Consider the following 8,541-nt stretch of genomic DNA (forward strand, 5'->3'; position numbering starts at 1 on the left):
ACAGCTGGCAACAGGTGAAGAGCGGGCATCTTTCAGCGGGCGTTTTGCAGCTGAATACGTTTTGCGGAACACAAGGGCTCTTTTAGTCGAGTCTCTTTTAAAATGACTTTGGCAACTTTGGCAGGCCAAAAGTAATTAATTTTGGCTAAGTAAGGTTCAACAAATAAAAAAAATAAAAATAAAATTATATATCATAAGAAAGTGGAAAATAAAACACACAAACGGCACAATTAACGCCTGCAACATTAATTGCGTTTTAATGTGCTGCTTGGAAGGCGCAACTCACATTTGTAGTTGAGTGTTAGCTCGTGCAGGGATTGGACGATGTTGTGTGTGTGGTGTGGTCTGGTGTCGAGTGTGCGAGTTGGCTACAACGTGACATGTCAACCGCAGGCGGCGGCTCAAAAGCGTAACAAGAATTTTGCCGCGCCTGAGCAACATGACAAGCGGCGCACACACACAGGAGATTCAAACGCTCAGACACACATGCAGGTAAGAGCCTGTCTGAGTGCTTGAGTGCCAGCCTCAAAAGCAGCTTAACAAACACACACACAGACACTGTGCACACAACACACACACACACACACGTTCACAATGAGGGCGAGCAGCACGAGGAACGACCACAGGACGAGGCCAACTATTTACATGTCGCCCTATTATGTCCGGATGCGGACACGACGAACCCACAATCCAAGCGAGCCACTCCCCGCACCTGGTGCCGTAACCAGGATGGACCTGGCACACAAAACCCCATTGCCGTGTGTCTTTTGTGCTGCGTCTCTCTAAGTGACGTGATTTAAATTTTTATGTCCTTTGAAATTTTCAACGTTCTGCTCATCTCAGTTGCTAACTGCTGCCTGCTGGCTGCTGGCTGCTGGCTGCTGGTTGCTGGCTGTTGACTGCTTCCGGCGCACAAATCACGTAATCTACCCTTTGTGGGTCAAGCAGCGCAGCCACATATCTATAAACTCGAAAAGCTCAAGAGCATAAACAGTAACTGCTAAGCATCTGCACAGCTGCAGCAGCTGCACCTGGACGAGCATAGCTAGATACATGTATTACATGCCACTCCCAACTTATCCGAACAACCATCAAGAGACAACATAACATGCAACTCGCCAGCAGCGGTGCAAAAGTCAAAGTCAGGCAAATGTCAAGTGTTTGTCCTCGAAACTTGACAATGGCAAGAATGGTAGGATTATGATGTTACCATGCTTGACTGACTGACTGATTGAATGACTGACTGCTTGAATGACTGACGCATTGCACTTTCCAAGCAGTGACTTAACAGGAAGCAATAGTCAAAGGATGACTGCTGACTGATTGACTGACTAATTGATGGACCTACAGTAAAGACCAACAGAGTGTCCTCTTTGTAACTTAACCATAGTGAGACTGATGGACCTGACTGAAGTGAAGATGTTTTTGATGAACAAATTGATTGATTGACAGAGCTATTGGCTGAGGCTGGAATTTTATCTGATCTATGTCCTGTCTAGATTTCGATAAAAAGATAACTATATTTCAGCTAGTCAGTGTTCCCTGATAATCAACTCGCCATAGTTACTCAGTGTGCAGTGGGTTTTAATGCTAAACTGATTGATTAGTTGATTGATTGATAAGCTTGGTATCTGAGTAGAAAGAGAGAATAGAGTTTTGAAAGTTTGTCAAATTTAATACGTCAATATATTTCAACCTCTTGACCCGCTTCTTTTCATTGTCTGTCATTTTTGATAAAGTATAAAACTGTGTGAAGCGTCAGAAACTTCCTACCGGAAAATTCCTCTTCATTTGTGGAAATTCGTTTGCTTAAAAGTTGTATTCACAATTTGGGGAAACTCACTTGACTGGACTGAAATATGAGACAAGCTGCGTCATGATAAATTTAATTAAGTCAATTTCCTTATGTATCAATAAATTGGTTTTATTTGTGGGCATTTTTCATTTCATCAGCATTCATCTGGCTCATCAACAGCCGTCGCAACGAACGAGTCAAGATTTTTTAATTGCTTAATTTTCTTTTAATTTAAATGCGTTTGCTTTTTGCTGACCCAAAAAGAGAAAACTGGAAACGACGGCAGAGAATGTGAAACAGAAGCAGAACTGGAGAATATTATGTTTCATTTGGGAAAAACTGATAGCAAAGGCTCTCTTCTTGCAGCTTACAGTAATGAGGATGCCATTCATAAGCCCATAAATAAGTGCAAGGGAATGTGGCAAAAACGTGGCAGCAAGGCAAAGCGAAGGGGAAAGGGTCTTATCGCTGGCAAGTGGACATCATTAACCTGGCGGCAACCACTGTAATTATGTTAACTGCTAATTGTGTGTGCGCAGTGTGGGCAGCAGATGGGGGCGGCGTGAGCGTGGGCGTGGGCGGGTGAGGCACGCATTCTTATGGTCGTTCAATGCAACAACACAGCGTATAGTAGATAACGTCGATTGGTCAAAGAGCTGAGGCAATAAAAATATTTGGACATGCAACAGCTCCATTTAAAGGCAACAGGAGCAGGTGGGCGGCTGTGGGCGAGCCTGGTTGCATTGGCAATTTAATCTGCGTGCTCGCAGCCGTTGGTAAATGAAAAGTGGGACTCTGTTCGTTACTTTTTTTTGGCCCAGTCGACGAGCTCTTTGAATTTCATTGCAGTCGCGTTTTTTCCACGATCGTCAACTGGTATTGGCAATTTAAGTGGATTCCAAAAAATACGCGCTTTCAACATTAACGCGCTCGGCCAATGACAATGGGAAAAAGTCGTTAGCCACGGCTAACGCTATTAAATTATTCATTTTTTTCTTAGTTGATCAATTTGATTTTCTCGCCGCTGATTGTTTGAATTTCGCTATCAACACATTGCTGCAAGGCCTTTGAAACGTAGATGCCACTCACTGACAGACAACACACAACAACAAAGTTGCGCTCTAAAGGGTGGCGCTCTGCTTCTTCGCTTGCTGGCTAAATATGTGTCAGAGTTCGATAAGCCCCAATGAGAAAGTGGAGCAAGGCATGTTCAATGAGCCGCTGGCAGAAACATAATTTATTTTGTGATTTACGGCTCGAAATGTGTTGGCCTGTGTAATGTTTATTTGCATTTGTTGTTGTTGTTGCGATTGCTCTTGGCCCAATATATCATTGGGGCCAACTGAAAAACTGACAACTACAAATTGGCCGCTGTTTATGCGGCCAGAACATGGGCGTGGCACACCTGCCGCGCACACAGCCCCTTTTCAGCCCACAGCCACCGCAATAGGTAAACACACTTAACCATGTGTGTATGCAAATTGTCATTGAGCCCCGCCCAACTACACGCCCATTAATAATACACAATTCTCATGTTTACAATTCATTTATGCTAATAAAACTTTTTTTCTGCTTAACAGTAAAAACAAACAAGTAAGAAAGTTCTAGTCGGGGTGCCCGACTAGGAGATACCCTGATCCCAGTCCTCTTTGAGTTTTTTAATATTTTCCGTAGTTTGTATCGAGTATTCAAAAAAAAAAAAAGAAAAATAAAAAACGACATTACGAGACCAGGTTTCGAACCCGGATTATTTGTGCAACGTGCACTAACTCTACCAACACCGCCACTTCATAATTTAAAAAAAAATAAAACAATAAGAAATGTTTCATCTCCACTGCTCTCAAACCCTGAACCTAGCTGCAACCGTGCGCCGCCTTTACCAACGCAGCCTGCTTTCATTGGCAATTGCAAATTTGAACATATGTAAGTAGCAGCTAATAATTCAGCACAATTCAAGCGCAATTTCAATTCTTGGAATAGAAAAGAATACACGCATTTGAATGTATGTGTGCACACGCATAGGAAAAATGCGTGCGCGTGGCGCTGCTTACATGTGCTGCTGACATGTGGACAGACGGACAGACGGACAGAGGGACAGAGGGACAGACAGACGGACGGACAGGACTCAATCGACTCGGCTTGTCGTCCTGATCAAGAATATATATACTTTATGGGGTCATGCCACGCCTCCTTCTGCCTGTTACATACATTTGCACAAAACCATTATACCCTGATTTCCCATTTTCAATGGGATCAGGTCGGGCTGCCCCGACTAGGAGATAGCCTGAAGCTAGTTCTACCTATCATTTTTACTATTTTCCACAGCTTGTATCGAGCATTCAGAAGAGACAAATAAAAACTAGAGCTGGTATCCCAAATATAATAAAAATCAAAATTGTATAAAATATACATAAAATAAAATGCAACATTTGGAGGCTGTAGCTCTTAAGCCGTGTGAGATACAATTTAATAACTGCATTTCGATCATCTATTTAATCGATAGCAATAAAACGGAAAGAGTTATCGATTATTTGCAACAATCTTGATACGCGCGTGCCACAAACAAATTTCTCTTCACACTTGCGGACAGACGGATCGACTCGATTTGTCTTCCTCTTCAAGAATATAGAATATATATAATTTATGGCGTCTGCCACGCCTTCTGCCTGTTACATACACTTTAACAAAAGCATTGTACCCAGAATTCCCATTTTCCATGGGTTCAGGGTATAAAAATAAATATGCCGAAATCAAAACTAGCGCAAATTTCATATAATTAATTGCAATTGAATCGATATCCAATTTGTTTGTTCATTTTTTGTGGATAGCCATATATTATATAAATATTTTTTCTATGCATAGATGCTTATTGTGCACATGCTGCGATTTTAAATCATGTGGCCTTAAAGTGCTTTAAGCCATTTGCTTCCATTAGGCATTATATTACAAATTGTCGCTTTGTGTACAGTGCGCCAAGGCCTAATTACTAATTAATTATTTTTAAGCAGCATAAAGGCGAACGCTGTTCCGTGTGCTCATTATGAATAGACATTTGGTGTGAGAATTACTAAACATAGTCAGAGACAACTGCGGGCTGCGCTGCGCTAATTGAGCGGCTGCAACTATTTGCCAGGTAAATACACAAAACTCTTTTGAATTTCAGTTGAAGAGTCCTTCATCGAATTTAGCTGCAAATGCGGTGGCAGTAAGTGGTAATTAGCACATACAGTGAACACTCGAATAAGGGACCCCTGATATGTTATGTTTAACAAATTCAATTCAATTTCAATGATTATTACGAGCTGGCGGAATATCGATTATTATCGATTATCAAGTTACTATCAACTAGCAAGTCTCTAGCTGAGCTCTGAGAGGTTTATCAGCTGAGCTGTTCAAATTTAAATAGCCTTTATATATATACATGTGTGTATAATATATGATATTATTGTGCATCTATATATCTATTTAAGAACAACAAATCTGAAGTGGCCATCGCAAACAGAAACTAGCAGCAGCGGCGGCTGCCTTTAAAATCAACGCATCCTAAATCAACCTAAACTTCATGTCAAGTGCTTTAACCAATGTAAGTGTTATACATACTGTAAATGTGCATGTATGCGTGTGTGTGTGTATGATTTAGCCACGTAACGCTCAACACTTGGCCACAACTCACTTAGAGCGTGCTCTGCCACAAATGGCCCTCTAACACTCGGAGACTCTGCAGCGGGAGGGCGCCCAAGTCCTATTTATGATAACCTGCTGATGCGGGTGGGTGTATTGTGTGCGTGTGTGTGTGCGCGCCTGAATGGCTTTCATTGGCACACAAAGCAACCCAATCAGGAACTTAAACCAGCAGCAACAAAAGCCTGCCATAATTTCCGCAACTTCAGCATTTGATTGGCAACGGCCGAAAAAGCTGTTTTAAATTTCAAATGGAAACATGTTGCACACCTTTAATCAGTCGGTGGCTCGAGCGCTGTTGTTCCCCTGCCAGCCACTTAGTTGGAGCTCTGTGCTCTGTGATTGTCTTCACTCATTTTGGCACTCAATGCTATTTGCTTAGCCTCGCAGCGAGCGTCGCGGAAATTTGAAATGCAAAGATCTAAAGCAAATATCTCAGGGGTAAATGCATAACATATAAACTCACACACACACATATATATATATATATATATGCACACGAATAGAAATATATGTGTATATTTTATGCACACATGTGTAAGCAGGTCAAAACTCAAGGATTCAATCACGCCACATGCTTCAACGCTCGAGCGCAAACAGAGCATTGCAAGAGTCCAACTTTTTATCAACTGCCCAACTCTGGGAAAACATTGCTGACACTTGAGGTTCGTTCACTCGAGGCTTAGATTCTAGGGTATATGGAGCAATCGTTACTCTACTTAAAGCATTTGTGAGCTTAAAACTAGACTTGAATAACAACTTTCGCTGATTACTTTGACTGTGAAAATGAAATATTTTAGGAAAATTGTTAGCTTAGAATATTAAAGTCGGAGTTCGAGCCACGGCAACAATTTTGAATAAATTCTCTTTTTTGCTATGTGCAAGTACAAGTTTAGGCAGAGGTTGGCCTATAATATTTACAGTTGTTGTATTTAAACCTTCCTTTATTTAGCTTTTTCTAAATTCAAAACTTCACTAAATGCGGAACTTCAGAGTAGAAATTCTTTAATAAGAGTAGAGAGAATCGGGGAATCAGAAAGTATTGCAATATTTCAAGAAATGTTTTTGAAAGCAAAAAAACCTTTAATTAAATTTGATAATAATAAAAATAAATACTTTGTTGGCCAAGCAGCAAAAGTGGGTATTCCCAAGCAACAACATGCAACAAAAACAAAAGAACATTTTCTCAATACGCATGAAACAATAAATATTCTCTGTTGAATTTGTGAAAATAAACTGAAATTATAAATAAGTTTCAGCCTCGAAGTTTTATCTCTGCTTTGCCTTTCAATTGAAGTTTTTAATTGTCTGCCTGTTGCAGCATGCCTCTGAACTAAGGCCTTCTCGAACTTTGCTGCAAGTGCAAAGCAAACTTGTCGCAAATATATTTTATGCAATATTTAAATGTTGCACATTCTGGGCATATCTGTTTGTTTTGTAAATTCACAGCCTGCCCATACATCGGACTGCATCTGTTTGCTTTTTGCTTTTGTTTATCAGCTCTGGCATTGGCACAAATATTTGGCCAACTGTTTGCTTAGACACTGCCCTGTGCCATTATGGAAAGTCTCTGAAAGTGAAGTAAATTGCTGAGACTCTCGTTCCCAGTGGCTTGACTGGACTCAGCAAGCAAATTGCGTGAATGATAAAGAGCATGAAATCCTGTTTAATTAAATTTATATACGGTATTCCGAGGGCAGCACAGAGAACGGTATCAATTGGACGTCTGGAAAGATGGCTTATGCAAACGTAGCTGCTTTATTGACGTCAGTCGGCACCTGAAGGAGTTGCTCATAAAACGACTTCATGTTGCGTATACGCAGCGTGAAACGTGCAACGTGCAACGTGCACCGAGCACTATTTAAATACCTTTTAATGACGTCGAAGGGGAGTTGATGGTTGATGGCAATCAGGCCGAAGATACGACTTCAAAATGTGACAGGGAAGGAGGGGGACGGGATGAGCTGTGCCCAGCAGTTTCTCCTTTCAATTTGCTGCTGTCTATTTTGAGGGATTTATTTTTAAATACGCTCCACTTGAGTTTTAAGCGGCAATCAAGTCGTTGTAAGCATCTACTTTATTGCAGCAAAGAGCGGCTGGCAAAGCGGCTTCATTACTCACTGAAATCGCAGCGTTTTAAGCAACAGTCAGTGGGACTTGTCGACCTCGTGGCAAGCTCGAGCAACGCTTTAGGGTTAGCTGCACAGCTAGGGTATTAGGCGTTCGGTGCCCCGGGAATACTCTTTCCATTCAATTGGAGCTTTTGTTGTGCTCTTTCAGCACATCTCTCTCAATAAAAGATGTAGTTCAGCATCAGCTTCAGGTTTTTACCTTGCCATGAGAATCCTTTGTGCGACGAGGACTCAATTATTTGTGCGTTACTTGTTTCATGCCTCCTCCGGCTAGCCGTGCAACACATTCGCATGCACTCTTATGGCCATTATGCCATATGCATAACTGCCATACAAATGTATGAAGTGTAACTTGTATTTGTTTGCTCTGCGAACACAATTGAATTTACCAAATTGCGGAAATAAATGCGCATTTAATATGCAAAAGAACGGGAGAAGTCGAAAGCAGCAGGCGAACAGCAACGAGGCGGCTGACAATGCCACTGAGGGGAGTAAGAAGATTTCCCAGCTGCTTAATGCTAAGTGAGGCCTTGATGATGGCAAGTTCGAAGCGGCAAGCACGAATCAAGTCTTTTGTTAATTACGTCATATTGATATGGGGATTACTTTAAGTGGCTTTGAATCATATATGACTGCAGTTGTCTACCAAACACACAGGATTGTAGGTTAATTGTTGCAAACAGAATATGAATGAGATTTATCTTCATCGAGTTGTATTTAATATATCTTTCATGCAACTTCAGTTGTTGATATAGCTGTGTTTAAATCCCTTAGAAATATTAGGCGTGCTTCTGTGGAATCAAATTTATAATTTACATTGTGCTCTGCACAGATTTCTCCACTCAATCACAGCAAGAAAAATGTGTTCTATTTACTTGGCAAGAAACAAATAGGGGTTTTAACGGTCTGTATTGATGAAACGGTTAACATGTC

The sequence above is a fragment of the Drosophila hydei genome, unplaced genomic scaffold, assembly GCF_003285905.1.
Source record: "Drosophila hydei strain 15085-1641.00,03,60 unplaced genomic scaffold, DhydRS2 tig00000063-arrow-pilon, whole genome shotgun sequence".
Classification (NCBI taxonomy): Eukaryota; Metazoa; Arthropoda; class Insecta; order Diptera; family Drosophilidae; genus Drosophila; species Drosophila hydei.